This window comes from Rhinolophus hipposideros (genome assembly GCF_964194185.1).
Source record: "Rhinolophus hipposideros genome assembly, chromosome: 24".
Lineage (NCBI taxonomy): Eukaryota > Metazoa > Chordata > Mammalia > Chiroptera > Rhinolophidae > Rhinolophus > Rhinolophus hipposideros.
In genome coordinates this window covers 22516066-22531844 of record NC_138070.1, presented here as the reverse complement: position 1 = coordinate 22531844, position 15779 = coordinate 22516066, and the positions used below count along the sequence as shown (strand labels likewise).

At 40.3% G+C, this 15779-nt stretch overlaps 1 protein-coding gene and 1 pseudogene across 3 annotated transcripts in view; both read left to right on the top strand.

The window, feature by feature from the left end:
- PI4KA (phosphatidylinositol 4-kinase alpha) overlaps nucleotides 1-15779 on the top strand; it is a 115518-nt gene that overhangs the window by 4393 nt on the left and 95346 nt on the right. The gene's annotated exons all lie outside the window — the stretch shown is intronic.
- LOC308492604 (RNA transcription, translation and transport factor protein-like) lies at nucleotides 12045-14316 on the top strand (annotated as a pseudogene). Its single transcript has 2 exons — nucleotides 12045-12170; nucleotides 13576-14316. The product of its transcript is annotated as an RNA transcription, translation and transport factor protein-like (transcript).

The window sequence follows — 15779 nt, the reverse complement described above, 5'->3', positions numbered from 1 at the left end:
AAAGTGATTTGTAAATGCTAGGAGTGGTTGGCGAAAGTCAACGAAGGTCAAAGCATGGAGGATGAGTGACACCAGGTAGTAGGGGTCAGCAGAAACAGTCTATTTAGTGATTTCTTTTCACTTTTATTTATTTTAAGTGTTTTTCCAGGACCCAGCAGCTCCAAGTCAAGTAGTTGTTTCAATCTATTGTAGTTGTGGAAGGCGCAGCTCACTGGCCCATGTGGGGATCGAACCGGCAACCTTGTTGTTAAGAGCACCGCGCTCTAACCGACTGAGCTAACCCACCGCCCCAGAAACAGTATATTTACTAAAGGGAAGAGTGGAGATGAGACTGGAGAAGAAAGCAAGTGACCTCATATGTAGTCCCAGACTCTGTTTGGATTTAACTGAGGAGATAGGGGAGAGCCCTTGAATGTTTCAGGGCCTACGTGGTGTGCGTCAGGAAGGTTATTATGGCTGCATTGTTTATATCCATGCCCATAGGGAGTCTCAGAATTGATGCGTCGCTAGCTGTTTACTCCCCCAGAAGGCAGAAATGTTCTATTTCTGACTCCTTACCGCACATTTCTCTTTTCTGCTGTCTGTGTTTGCAGTTTGTATCCAGTGGAGATGTGATTGCTTCCACTCCCTTTCACCAGCTGCTAGCTATTCCCATTGTTGATTTTAATTGCTGAAATTTATCTGTGCATCTTATATTCCTGATGACTTATTTATTTAGTTATTTGTTTTTGTATTTGCTTCTCTCATGTAACTTGGCATTTTGGAAAAAAGCTTGGTCTCTTTTGAATATTGCCAAGCCAGCCAGAACGCTACTTTCATTTGTGTGATAAATTGACACCTAAATCCAGCCTTGAGGCAAAAATCCTCGGTTTTCACTTGCATTTATGTATTGAGTTCTGAGAGGCTCTATTTCTGCTGCTGAAGCCATTCTCTTTTCCTGAATGTTTCTGTGTTTAGAGCTGGTCTGGAAGTCTGGGTTTAGGACAGTTAAGGCTATCTACCATTATGAAAGCGAAAGATGGTGACATGCATTCATTCATTCATATAGTCTGAGTGCTTGCTATGTGTCAGGTACCGTGCTAGGTCTTGGAGGGGCCCATTAGAGGAATGCATAAAGAGACGTGGTCTTGCTGTCATGTAGGTTATCATGAAGAGAGACAGACAGACAAACAAGCATTAAACAAATTATAAGTAGATATAATTTAAAATGGTAACAAGTGCCATGAAACAAAAGTAAATGGTATCAGTGAATTTTATGTCAATTAAAAAAAGGTAAATGGTTTGAGGAGAGATAAAATGGGGTCATGATTTTTCTTTTTCTTTTTTTAACTGGGGAATATTGGGGAACAGTGTGTTTTTCCAGGACCCATCAGCTCCAAGTCAAATTGTTTTCAGTCTAGTTGTGGAGGGCGAAGCTCAGCTCCAAGTCAAGTCGTCGTTTTTCAACTTCGTTGTGGAAGGTGCGGCTCACTGGGCCATGTGGGAATCAAACCAGCGACCTTGGTGTTATAAGTCCTGGTGTTATGAGTCCTGCGCTCTAACCAGTTGAGCCAACTGGCCACCCTGGGATCATTATTTATATAGATATCAGGGAAGACTTTAAACACAGCTAAAAGATGAATAGAAGTTAGCTAATTAAGTGTGTAGAAAAGAATAATCCTAGCAGAGGGTACAGCTTGTGCAAAGGCCCAGAAGTAGGAAAAGTTTTGACTCAGTTGAAGACCTTAAAAAAGGCTGTAGTGGTTGCAGCTTAGGGAGTTAGGACGGGCACCAAAATAGGTAGGCAGGGGGGCAGGACTTGATCATCAAGGCAGGTCATAGAAATGATTTTCAACTTTATTCTAAAAGCGTCTTAATAGTTTAATAGCCTTTAGGGGATTGGTGAAGAATTTAAAATATTAATAAGTAAAATAAAAAGATCAATTGTGATTAGCATATAGATGGAAATATTTTAAGATCACTTTAAATAGATTTGTGAAAATTACATTTAGTATGAATGGTTTTTTGTTTGTTTGTTTTTGTTTTTTTTAGTATGAATGTTCAGTATTGTTTTTCTAGAAGTCTTTTCTCACTTAGGAAAATAGTCTGTTAGATCTTTTGGAGGGACTTATAACAATTATATAATTGTACGATCATAGGAATTTGAATTTTCTTCTCTAATATAAGCATTTAGAGATACAAATTTTCCTCCAAGTGCTGCTTTAGCAACATCCCACAAATTTTGTAAGATGTGTTTTCTTTTTTATTATATTCAAAATATTTTTTCTTATTTCCCTTATGATTTCTTATTTGATTCAGAGGTATGTAAAAGTGTGTTCAGTTTTCAAAAATTGGGGAGATTTATAGATATTTTTCTGTTGTTGATTTCTGATTTCATTCTGTTGATTTCAGTTGTTTTCAATGTATTGAGACTTGTCTTGTGACACAGCACATGTAAGGCATCTCTTGGTGAACTTTCCAATTGTGAAAAGAATGTGTATTCTGCTTTGGTGAGGTGGAGTTTCCTGTAGATATCGGTATGGTCAAGTAGGTTTTCAGGTCTGCAGTATCCTTATCGATTTTCCGTCTGTTCTCTCGATTACTGAGAGAGGAGTGTTGACGTTGCCAAGCGTAATTGTGGATCTGTTGATTTCTCCTGTGAGCTCTGTTAGTTTTTGCTTCATGTAATTTGACTTTGTGCTTGGGAGCGTACCCACTTACAAGTATGTCGTCGTCGTCAATTAACCTCTTTATTATGATGAACAGTAATGTTCCTTGTTCTGAAATCTACTTTGACATGAGCATAGATAGCCACACTAGTTTTCTTGTTAATGGTGTTTACATAGTATGTCTTTTCCCATCCTTTTACTTTTAGCCTGTGCCTTTACATTTAAAATGATTTTCTTGTAGACAGCATGTAGCATGCTCCTTTTCAGTTGGAGTGTTCAGACCTTTTACATGTAATGAAATGATTAGTGTGGTTGGATTTAAATCTGCTATCTTGATGTGTTCTCTGTTTGTCTCATCTTTTTCTTTTCTTGCCTTCTTTATTATTATTATTATTATTATTATTATTATTATTATTATTATTATTTTGCAGAGTTCGGCTTTTTAATGAACATGTTACAAAAGAGGTTTAGTCAAAAAGACCACAAAGCCCATGTCATCATCAGACGCCTCGGATTCTTCTTTCTTTGCTTCCACTTTCTTCTCAGCTGGGGCAGCAGCTGTGGAGGGGGCAGGCCCTCCTGCTGGGGCAGCACCAGCTGCTGGGGCACGTCCACCAGCCCCTACATTGCAGATGAGGCTCCCGATGTTGACATTGGCCAGAGCCTTTGCAAACAAGCCTGGCCAGAAAGGCTCAACTTTTACACCAGCAGCTTTAATGAGGGCGTTGATCTTCTCCTCCATCACAGTCACCTCCTTGTGGTGTGGGCTGAGGGCCTGAGCAGATGCAGGAGAGCTGCTAGGTGGCCATGGTGCAGACAAGTGCTGCCCAGCCGGGGGCTGGTCGCCAGATGAAGTGAGGGCCTCACCCCCATGCAGACTGAGCTTCCTCGAAGGATGGAGCACCTTACTGGCAGCTAAGGAAAGGGACTTTTCTTGCCTTTTAGATTCATTGAACATTTTTTTTAGTGTTCCGTTTTATCTCCGCTATTGGCTTATTAGTGCTCTTTCTTTTGTCTTTTCGTTATTTTTGTTGTTTTTAGTTTCAGGTGTACAAAGCAATTTAACAGTTAGACATTTACACCCCTCACAAAATGATAACCCCCCCACCCCCAATCAACTACCCCTCTGGCACAGAATGTAGCTGTTACAATTCCATTGACTCTAAAAGTGATTTTTCTAGGGTTGAAATAGGCATCTCTTTAATTTATCATAGTTTACCTTCAAATAACATTGTGTCACTTTACTTATAATAACCTTACAATTGTAATTCCATTTTACCCCATCTTTTGTGTGGTTGTCCTCATAGATTTTTTACTTCTCTGTGTTATAAACTCCACAATACGCGTACATTGTTATAGTAGGTTGGTGTAAAAGTAATTGGGGTTTAAAAGGTTAAAAATAATTGGAAAAACTGCAGTTGTTTTTGCACCAACCTAATATTTACGAGATAATCATAAAAATATGAAAAACATTCACATATTCACAGTTTTCAGTTTCCTTTATTTCTTTATGTAGATTCATGTTTACACCTGGTATCATTTAACGTTTCTTATAGTGCAAATCTGCAAGTGTGATTTTTTTTTTCAGTTTCATTTTTGCTGACTATATAATTCTAGGTTTTTATTTTAGCACTTAAAAGATATCATTTCATTTTCTTTGGGGTTTTCATAGCTTCTAACTAGAAGACCACGGTCAATCTTATCCATGTTTCTTTGTATCTATCGTGTTTTTCCCCCCTCTGGATATTTCTAAGATTTTCTCCTTTTTATTATTGGCTTTTGAGAATTTAATTATGATGTGCCTTGGTGTGGTTTTCTTTTTATTTGTCCTACATGGAGTTCATTGAGATTTTTGGATCTTTGGGCATATAGTTTTATTAAATTTGGAAAATTTTTTGCCATTATTTCTTAGAACATTTTTATCTGTTCCTCTCCCCCCTTTTTCCCCTGGAGTCTGATTACATGTATGTTACATGTTCTCCCACATGTTATATTTCCGATCATTTTCTCCTCATCCTTTTTTTTCTGTGCTTCATTTTATCTAGTTTTTGTAGCCATGTTTTAAAGGTCACCAACCTTTTCTTCTGCAGTCTCTAATTTGTTGGTAATCCAAGCCAGTGCTTTTTAAAAAATGTATTTGAGATACTGTATTTTCATCGCCAGAAGTTCCATTTGATTTTGTTTTTATATCTTTCATTTCTCTTCTCACTCTCATTCGTGTTTTCCTTAAAACATGTGAACATAGTTTAATGGCTGTTTTAATGTCCTTGCCTGCTAATTCCATCATCTCTGTTGTTTTCTGGTTCTGGTTCTTTTTCAGGGGTCTCCAAGATCACCCACACATTCAGTGATTCACTGGAAGGAAGCATGGGAATTAGCATCTAGTTACTTGTGGTTAAAGTTTATTACAGTGAAAGAATACTTGGTAGGATCAGCAAGGGAAAAAGACAGAGTCTGGAGAAACCCATGCACTGGCTTCTTTGTGCTCTTTTCCATCAGGTGTGCTCTTTTCCTTAACAACAAAAAAATGCATTAACGTCTACAATATTTCTGCCCAGGGAAGCCAATTAGAAACTTAGCGCTCAAGGATTTTATTGGTGGGTGGTCATGTAGGTACCCTATGCCTAGCAGCTATTGAAATTCCAGACTCCCAGATGCAAGTTTTCAGCATAAATCACGTTGTTTGTATAGTTGAGGCATGGTGAACTACCCTTATAAATTAGAGAATGGAGGGAACAGTTAAAGTGCCAAGTTCCCAGACTCTCTCCAAGGACGGGCCGTGTAAGCTGGGCCTTCTAAAGATAGCAGCCTCAGGCTTGCCATGTGAACTTTTTTCTGCACGGCATCTATTGATGTATTTTTCTCTGGGTTTTGTGTTGTATTTTCCTGCTTCTTGGCTTCTCTGGTAATCTTTGATTGGGGATTTTATGTTGCTGAGTGTTTAGATTTTGTCTTCCTTTAGGGAATGTTGGACTTTGTTCTGGTTGGCAGTTAAGTTACCTGTGGTTCAATTTGATCTTATGGGGCTAGTTTTTTTTTTTTAAAAGAGCTTTACTTAAGATACGAGATGTGATCGAAAAATACGGTGAATGTTTAAATTTTAAAGAATTTATTACAGTAAAAGACACATTGTCATTAATCCCCCTCAGAATACTCCCCCTCACTTCAAACATACTTATCCCCTCGTTCTCGCCACTTTCTGAAGCAGTTCTGGAAGGCCTCTTTCATGAGTGTCTTCATCCTCCATCATGACAACGCTTCATGTCACACATCGCTTCTGATACAGCAATTTCTGTCAAATAAAAACATGACAGTGTGTCCTCATCCACCTTATTCACCGGATCTGGCACCATGTGACTTCTGGCTCTTCCCCAAAAGTCAAAATAACCATGAAAGATAAATGTTTTGCATCGATTCAGGGCATTGAGGCAGCCACAACAGCACAACTAAAGACACTCACAAAAGAGAACTTCTAGAACTGCTTTAGAAAGAGGCATGAACGATGGGATAAGTGTGTTTGGAGCGAGGGGGAATATTTAGAGGGAGATTAATGGCAATGTGTCTTTTACTGTAACAAATGTTTAAAATTTAAACATTCACCATATCTTTTGATCACAAAGGTATGATCAAAACTCACACCTTTAACTCACATATCATAAAATTCACCCATTTAAAATGTATAATTCACTGTTTTAATATAGTCACAAAGTTGCACATCCAGCACTATCATCAATTTTAGAGCATTTTTATTACCCCCCCCAAAGAAACCCTGCATCCCTAGAGTTGTTATTCCCTCCGCCCCAACTATCCCTCCCAATCCCTATCTCTAGGTAACCACTAATTTACTTCTGTCTCTGTAGATTTGCCTATTCTGGACATTTCCTATCAATGAAATCATACAATATGTGGTCCTTTGTGACTGACTTCTTTCACGTAGCATAATGTTTTCAAGTGGGTGTGAAGTAGTATTTCATTGTTCTTTATGTCTGCATTTCCCAGATGGATAATGATGTTGAGCCATCCTGTATATCCTAGAATAACCACTCTTTTTTATGTGTTTATTGGCCATTTGTATATCTTCTTTGGATAAATATCTATTCAGATCTTTTGCCCATTTTAAAATTGGGTTGTCTTTCTATTAATAAGTTGTAATAGTTTTGTCGACTGGACAATAATACCAACTAGATATTCTGTCACCAAAAAGGATTCATTGAGGAAAAAGAGAAAGAAAAAAGGGCTGCAACCCAGCACCAGCATGTGAAGACCACCCAGTAAGCCATGTGCACATTCTGGCTTGTGTGCTAAGATGGAGGGTATTGAAGGCAGGAAGGCAGAAAGTTAGAACCATAGTTTTATGAAAAATTAGGACCATAGAGTTCAACTTGGTGGTCTCATGAATGTCCATGAACCCAGTTCTTCCCATAGATCCCCTGGTGTTATCAGTTTCCTTAAAGTCCCAGTTCATCTTGATCGATATATTTTATGTACAATTCTCTTATCAGATATATTATTTGCAAATATTTCTCCCATTCTGTGGGGTGGCTTCACTTTTTCATGGCGTTCTTTGAAGAACAATTTTTAGTTTTGATGATGTTGATTTTATTTTTTGTTGCTCATACTTTTGTTGTCATCTCTAAGAAACCATTGCCTAATCCCAAGGTCACAAAGATTTACATCTGGCTTTCTGTTAGAAGTTTTATAGTTTAGCTCTTATATTTAAGTTTTTCATTCATTTTGAATTAATTTTTGTATATGGTGTGAGGTAGGGATACAACTTCATTCTTTTGCATGTGAATATCCAGTTGTTTCTGTACCACTCTTGGAAAAACTTCTTTCCCCATTGAATGTTCCTGGTACCCTTGTTAAACATCAGTTGGCTCTAAATACGAGGGTTTATTTTTGGACTGTCACTTCTATTCCATTGGTCTATTCTTAACCTGATACACTCTCTTGATTACTGTAGCTTGCTTTGTAGTAAGTTTTAAAATTGGAAAGAGTGAGTCCTCCAACTCTGTTCTTTTTTTTCAGCATTGTTTTGGCTATTCTGGGTCCCTTGAATATCTATGCGAATTTTAGGGTTAGCATGTCAATTTATGCAAAGAAGTTACCTTGGATTTTGATGGGGGTTGTGTTGAATCTGTAGGTCAATTTGGAATACAGTGCAGTCTTAACAATATTAAGTATTCTTTCTTATTCATGAACATGGAATATCTTTCTGTCTATGTAGGTCTTTTTTTTCTCTCAACTGTGTCTTGTAGTTTTTAGAGAGTAAGTTTTGCACTTATTTTGTTAAGTTTATTACTAAATATTTTAATTTTTTTGGTGCTATTGTAAATGGAATTCTTTTTGAGATAAATTTATATAACATAAAATTCATCATGGAATAGTTTTCTTAATATCATTTTCAGTTTGTTCATTGCTACTGTATAGAAATACGATTGGTTTTTCCCCCAACTTTTTTTTGTGGTACAGTGAACATAACACAAAACTTGCCATTTTAACCATTTTAAGCATACAGTTCAGAGCTATTAAATATATTCCTAATGTTTTATTACCATTACCACCATCCATCTCCAGAAATCTGTAAACTGAAATTAGAATTATAATTGATTTTTGTATGTTGATCTTGTATCCTGCAACTTTTTTGAACTTGTTTATTCTAATATTTCTTTAGTGGATTCCTTAGGTTTTTGTATATATAATATAATATTATCTGCCAGTATAGTTTTTTTTTTTTCCTTTCTAATCTGGATGCCTTTTATTTAACTTCCTTGCCTAATTGAGTTAGAACCTGCAGTACAATGTTGAATGTAAGTGATGAGACTGGACATCCTTGCCTTGTTCCTGATCTTAGGGGGGCAGCTTTTAGTTTTTACCATTGAGTATGATATAAGTTGTGGGTTTTTCTAGATGATCTTTATTAGGTTGAGGAAGTGCCTTTCTGTTCTTACTTTGAGTGTTTTTATCATGAAGGGTGTTGAATTTTTTCAAATGATTTTTCTGCATTGTTGCAAAGCTCATTTTTAAACGTTGTTAGGGCAGGTCTAAAATACCTTTTGCACCACTACTAAGGTGTGGCTTTTCTGAGATCTCTACTGAATGCTTTGAGGGCTTTCCACTCTGGCTGGGAGTAACTCAAACTCCTTGCAGTTCTGCGTAAACTCTGGGAACCATTAATCTCACAATTCCCTGGTTGTTCTTGGCCCCACTTTATGGAATATCACCCTGTACTTGTGTGTCTTCATATATGTCGAAGACTCAGGAATTCTGTTGCAGATTTCTGGAGCTTTTTTTTCCTGCTGAACTCTTTCCTCTTCAGAATTTCCAGCTCTGTTAGACTTCTACACTCCCATGTCTGTTTCCTCAACTTAGTGAGACCAGCATGACCACCTTTGGATGCCCTTCCTTGTTTTGTGGTCCGGGATGTATCTTCTGGCAGAAAATGAGGGCAGTCGTAGAGCTCACTTTGTTTCCTCTCTCAGGTATCCCTGTCCTTTGCTCCATGTCCATTGTATGAAACCAGTGGTTTCATATATTTGTCCATTTTTCTAGTTGTTTTATGGCAGGAAGTTCAATCCAGGTCCTGTTATCCCTCATGGCTATGGGTGGAAGTTCTTGGGTCACAGAATTTTATTGCTGGAGCAGACATTGCAAAAAATCGTTCTGCTCATCCTTTTATACATGTGAAAATTGAGGCTTGAGGGCAATGATTTGCCAATATTGCCATAGTTTTAAAGCGCAAGCAAGATTCCATGTTTCTGTACATACACACACTGTGTTTTGTCCACATTTGACAGAAGGAAATGCAAAGGCAGAGATGTTCAGGTAGGTTTTGTCACTTATTTAGGTTCACTTAGTTAAGAAGTGGCAGAGCTGGACTAAACATTAGAATCTTCTGACTCTGTGCAGCTCCCCTGATCACTGGAGTATTTCCTGTTGAAATGATGTGCCAGGAATCACAGAGCATTGTACATATTGTGCTCTGCCATGCACATGAGCAGCTCTCAAGAATGGTGGCTCATCGGGCCGGCCCGGTAGCTCAGGTGGTTAGAGCTCCATGCTCCTAACTCTGAAGGCTGCCGGTTCAATTCCCACATGAGCCAGTGAGCTCTCAACCACAAGGTTGCCAGTTCAATTCCTCGAGTCCCGCAAGGGATGGTGGGCAGCGCCCCCTGCAACTAAGATTGAACACGGCCCCTTGAGCTGTGCTGCCGCTGAGCTCCCGGATGGCTCAGTTGGTTGGAGTGCTTCCTCTCAACCACAAGGTTGCCAGTTCGACTCCCGCATGGGATGGTGGGCTGCACCCCCTGCAACTAGGAACGGCAACTGGACCTGGAGCTGAGCTGTGCCCTCCACAACTAAGACTGAAAGGACAACAACTTGAAGCTGAACGGCACCCTCCACAACTAAGATTGAAAGGACAACAACTTGACTTGGAAGAAAGGCCTGGAAGAACACACTGTTCCCCAATAAAGTCCTGTTCCCCTTCTCCAACAAAATCTTTAAAAAAATAAAAAATAAAAAAGGTGGCTCATCAATTGTGTGTAAAGCGTGTGTAGTGCTGCCTGTGCTGAAATGGGAAGAAAGCTGTGTTAATTGGTCACAGTCATCTGCAGATGACCAAAAGAGCATCTGTGGTGAAACGCCCCCTCCAGGGCTGCTTGTAGGAGTAGCAGGTGCTATGCCACCTGCATCAGCAACGTGTTGTGCCTCATGTCACAGTAACCTTTGTTTCTCCTGATAGCTCTGAGTCACTTAGGAATGTTAACTTATGTTCAGTTCTCTAAGAGGCAGTACCTTTGAGAAAGACAATTAAAACATGGTTTAACACAAAAAACTACCACTAATACTTAAAGCCTAATCTTTAGTTGTCAGGGAATTTTGTTTCTCCAAAAAGACTGTTCCCAGAGGTTTCAGATAACGAAAGCTGTGTGCTTTTTAAAAATTGCTTAATTAGGCAGCTTGTAATGCTATTATTGTAGCTTTATTTTGACCTAAATGCCCTACCTACACCCACTGTTATGTTTGATTCTCATCTGCAACTTGTGAGGGCATCTTATTTTTTTCTTGATTTGGCATTTCCTTACCTTGACAGTCTAAATTCACTTTGTGGTCGCTGTCTTTTAATAGTGTTGGGTTAAAGTGCTGTCAGGAGCTCTTATCAAAGTCTGCGTAAGTTGTCTTTGTGGCCTCCCTGTGGTCCACATCTCAAAGTGATGGGTAGAGCCCCTTTGGATCCTTTTTGTAAATGGGAGTAACCTGGCTCTGTCCGGTTTTGAACTTAATGACCTTTTACAATGACAGGCTCTATACCCCCCTAAAAACAACCTGTTAGTTTGTCATAAAATTCTGAAAAAAAATCATTCAATGTTATTTTTTCTTTTCATTTTTTTTTAAAATCATAGTATCAAAGCTTTATTCTGCACTGGGAGTTTGACTTTTCTGTGTCTCAATTTCTCAGTCCATATAATGGGGATAGTTAATACTATCAACCAAATACGCTGTGATGAGGGTTAGATGAGATAACACAGACCAGCACCTGGCATGTGGTAAATGCTTAATGACTGTTAGCCGTCAGTATTTGGTGAATGGCACCCACCAGAGCTCGTTCTCCCTTAGCTGATGTGTGACAACTTTTGTAGGCTCTGGGTTCAAGTCTTCCCTTGTTTTTCTCACAAGAGTCTCCATTTCTGAGGGCCTTTTGAGCGTGCCTGGTACTGATTATTTGACAAGTATCACAATGTAGTTAAACCCTGCATTAGGAAGCCTGTGTTCTAGTGGTCCTCTCTCTGTCATTTCTTTCCTTCTCATCTCATTAAATCTCTGTGACCCCTTTAGACCCACGTATAGGGTACAGTGACTACAGTGATGAGGGGGACACAGTCCGGTTTGCATTGAGCAGAAGAGAAGTATACAAGTAACACTAAAATAAGATCTAAAAATGGTAATTCTCTCGAGAGAACTACAGAGTTCTTGGTGGGCTACTGAGAGGTGTGATGGGAGAGATCTCATCACATGGCGGGGCTCTGGCTGGAAAAGCTTGGAGAAGCAGGAGACAGTTGACATGTTCTTGGAAGGATGGGTCGAATTTTTATAGGGGAGATGAGGTAGGTTGAATGAAATGTTTCAGATGGGTGAAGACCATGGAGAAGGCCAGGGAGGGAGAAGTGAATGTTATATTTGGGGCCTGGGTGTTCAGGGGAAGTTAGGGAGAACTTTCATTGCCAGCTGGGAGTGCATAGAGTGTTCACTGGAGCGGGGAGCCATTGGAGGTACATGAGCGGGAAGGGTGGTATTGGAGTTGGGAGAGACAGAAGTTAGACAGAGGGACTATTAAGAACCGGTCGCCTAAGGTGCTTAACCTTAGGGGAGGATAGTAGTACCACAGGGTAGGATATGACACGTGAAGATCTGCCGCTAGTAGACGTCTGGCAGTTCAGTCTGTGTGACCTCCTGCAGACATCCATCTATGACCTTGAGTATGTTCCGGACTTGTTAGTGGTCCTCAGGTCTGGGGGCCAGGTGAGCGTCTGTTCAGTGTAGTCGTTGAACTTGTGTGCCGCCTGCATTGTTTTAGAGAAATGACACCAAGAAAAGCTCAACGTCGTATTCCATTTTTGTCCATGGTTTTTTTTGCTAATGAGGTAATTTAATAAATTCGGTTTTTGTTTGCACAGAGCTATGAAGTGTTTTTAAGATACCACTTTGTGAGATTAAGCTTTACATACCCAGGTCTCTTGTTTCAACCTGATTTGGTCTCTACCGTGCAGCCGTGGGTGTCTTTGTCAGGGCTGGAATAGCTACGGCTCTTGCTCCATTAAAAGGAGAAAATCTGTTCTAGATTGAGAGTCTTCGGGAAGTTATATTTAAGTAGGAGTTGTTTTATGATATTAAGATGTTGGAATTAAGGACGTTGTGGGACCATTGTATGTAGAAAATGTCTGCGTAGCTTATTTGATCCACATTTTCTTCCAGTTTTGTGTTACTTTTTGTTGCTGGATTACTCAGGTTGTATCCATTGAAATATTATACACCTTTATTTTCTGAGCTCTAAGAGCATAAATATTATTGTCCTTTTAAAAATAAGATGTGCATTAATGACAAAGTTGTTTCTGCTATTAATTTTATTTTTTTGATTCTGAAGTTGACAATGTTCTTTAAGGAAAAGACAGAAAAAAATAAAGAAGGATATAAATATTGCCTGGCGTCTGCTTACTGATTTTTGTATCTTTCTTGATAGGCAGGCCAGGTTCTGAGTTTCATTTAATACACTTTGACTAATTGCATTAGTTTCCTATTACTGCTATAACAAATTACCACAAACTTAGTGGTTTAGAATAACACAAATTTCTTGTTTTTCAGTCTGTAGATTAGGAGCCCAATACCGGTCTCACTGGACAGGCATCAAGGTGATGGCAGGGCTGTTTACCTTCTAGAGATGTTAGGGGAGAACTATCTCCAGGTCTCTTACAGCTTCTCCAGGCTCCCACATTCCTGGTCCACGGCCCTTCCTCCACCTTCAAAGCCAGCACCTTGGGCCAAGCCCTCAGGACACATCCCTCTGGCCTCTTCTCCCTCTGTCTTCTACTGTTAAGGACCTTTGCAGTTACACTGGGCCCACTCCAAGAATCTGGGATAACCGCTCCATGCCAAGGTCCTTAACCTAAGCACTTCTGTACAGTTTCTTTTGCTGTGGAAGGGCACATACCCACAAGCTCCAGGGATTAGAACACACACATCTTTGGGGTGGGGGGCATTGTTCTGCCTGCCACGATGCAGTTCCTGCATTCCTGGATCGTTCTGGAGAGCTCTGAGTTGTTCAGTAGTTCTTTTTGGTAGCTGTCCTTCACATTTTAAACCTCTGTGCCCCGCTTTGCTCTTGCATTGCGGGTACTTGCACCGCCTGCACCTCTTCACGTCTCCTAAGCCCCGGGGACTAGAGCGAGAAGTAGAGACTGTGTTCCGACACACGCTGATGGACCTCGACTACCACAGCGTTCCTTCCTGCCACTACAAAGATGAAACAATTCGGGAACTTTATTGTTCAGCTTGAAGATCAGAAAATCAGACACTGCAAGATTGAAGACAGAGGTAATTTAAGAAACATCCACAGCAGGGATTGGCCCAAATTCTTTGAAAAGTATCTCAGAGATGTGAATTGTCCTTTCAAGCTTCAAGATCGACAAGAAGCTTCTTGGTTTAGCTGTTAGACTTGAATACGGAGATACTGCTGAAAACTGCAAGGACTTGGTACCTGATGATACAAAAAATGCTGACCGTGCAGCTAACAATGCAGAGCCATTGATCTGGATGTCAATTTGGATGTAAATAATCCTGATTTTGAGGCCGGTGTAGTGGCTTTGGCTGACCTTCTTCAGATTCAGCATCATGACGATTACCTGGTAATGCTTAAGGCAATTCTCGTTTTGGTCCAGGAGCCCCTGACGCAGGATGCAGTTGCTGAAGCAAATCAAGCAAAAGAGGGCTTGCCAGTTGCTTTAGACAAGCCTATTCTTGGTTTTGACACAGGAGATGCAGTTCTTAATGAAGCTGCTCAAATTCTGCGATTGCTGCGTATACAGAGCTCAGAGAGCTACAGACAAAAATTAAGCCATTGGATATTGCCGATCCAAAGACAGACCGCAGACTGGGGAAAGTTGGCAGGTGAACATTTTAGGATTTTAGCCTTTCCCCTACTTAGTACAATTGGGAACCATGTATACTCTGGCATGTGTTTGGAAATCAAATGTTACATTTTCAAGGGAAGAATCCCAGAAAATTGACTATATTCTAGACGTTTATTATCATTGCTTTTTCTTTCATAAAATGTGGGAAAGTAAAAAAAAAAAAAAAACAAGCAAACAAACTCTGTTCCCCTTCTAGAGTAATTTCTAAATTGTCACAAATGATTTCTATTTAAATAGAAATTTCTGTTTTAATAGTGGCAGTGAGGGAGGAAGGTCTGAAGTCAGAGTAATCCATGGCCCCTCAGGGCCCCTCTGGGCATTTGAGATAGAGGTGCCCAGGCAGTCCAGAGGAAACGAGGATGCTAAAACCTGTGCTGCCTTCAGCTATCTGCTGGGTATCATGACAGCTGCATGGGCAGTAGGGTTTAGAAAGGTTCGTGATGCTGAATTTTTGTCCTGGGATATTGCTAGAACTCATGTTTATGCCTTTCTGAATACTAGTGTAACAATACCTCAGAAACAAAGCAACTAGCAAACAGAAAACCGAATCCAGCCCAGAACACCTGCCTGCCTTGTGGAGAGAAATCTAGTTCTTACACTTGCCATAAAGGGGGAACCTTGGGGTTTGCCTCTTCCCTCTGAGGCAAGTGCCAGGATGGACTGGCAGCAGTCCCCCAAATAGGGAAGGATTGAGAAGAGAGCCTGCCATACTGGTCAGAGTGACGTCTCAGCAAAAAGTAAGACTAGATGGCAGAGCATGCAGCCTGGATGCCTCTTGTCATCCATGTCCACAGTGGAGGAGATGGGATTCAAAGATAAGAGACGATTTTTGCCCTCTAGGAGCTTACAGGTAGGTGGGGAGACAGACAAATAAATGCACTAGTAACTAACATTAACAGTGGGGTAGCTGCTGCTGTTGATCGTGTTATTGGATTCCTTCAGATAGGTGAGGACAGCGCTTGTGTTTACTTATAACTGATTGTCTCCAGGCTAAACATTCCTTTAACTGCTCCTTGTATAGAATATTTCTAGACCTCATATGTTCTGGATATCCGTCTTCATCTTCAGATACTTTCTAGTGCGGCAAAGAGGCAACTAAAATAATCTTTCCCTCACTTCGACGTGCTGTCCATCAAGTCCTGAAACTCCTCCTTTGAAACACATCCTGAGCTGGTCTGTTCTGTCTTGTTCCTACCATCTCTGCCTGGACTACTGCAGGGTCTCCTGACCTATCTCTCTGCTTTTACCCTCGTCCTCCAAAATCCATTCTTCATGCTGCAGCCAGAGGGATTCTTCTGAACCTCAATTCTAAACTTAAGTCCTTCAGGCCTCTGTGTGCACCCCAGCGGCTCTGGCTTCCCGTTGTTATTAGAGTACAATCCAAGCTCCCGACCTGGCATGTGGGGCCCTGTGGTGTCATCTCTGCCTGCACTTGGACTTGTGG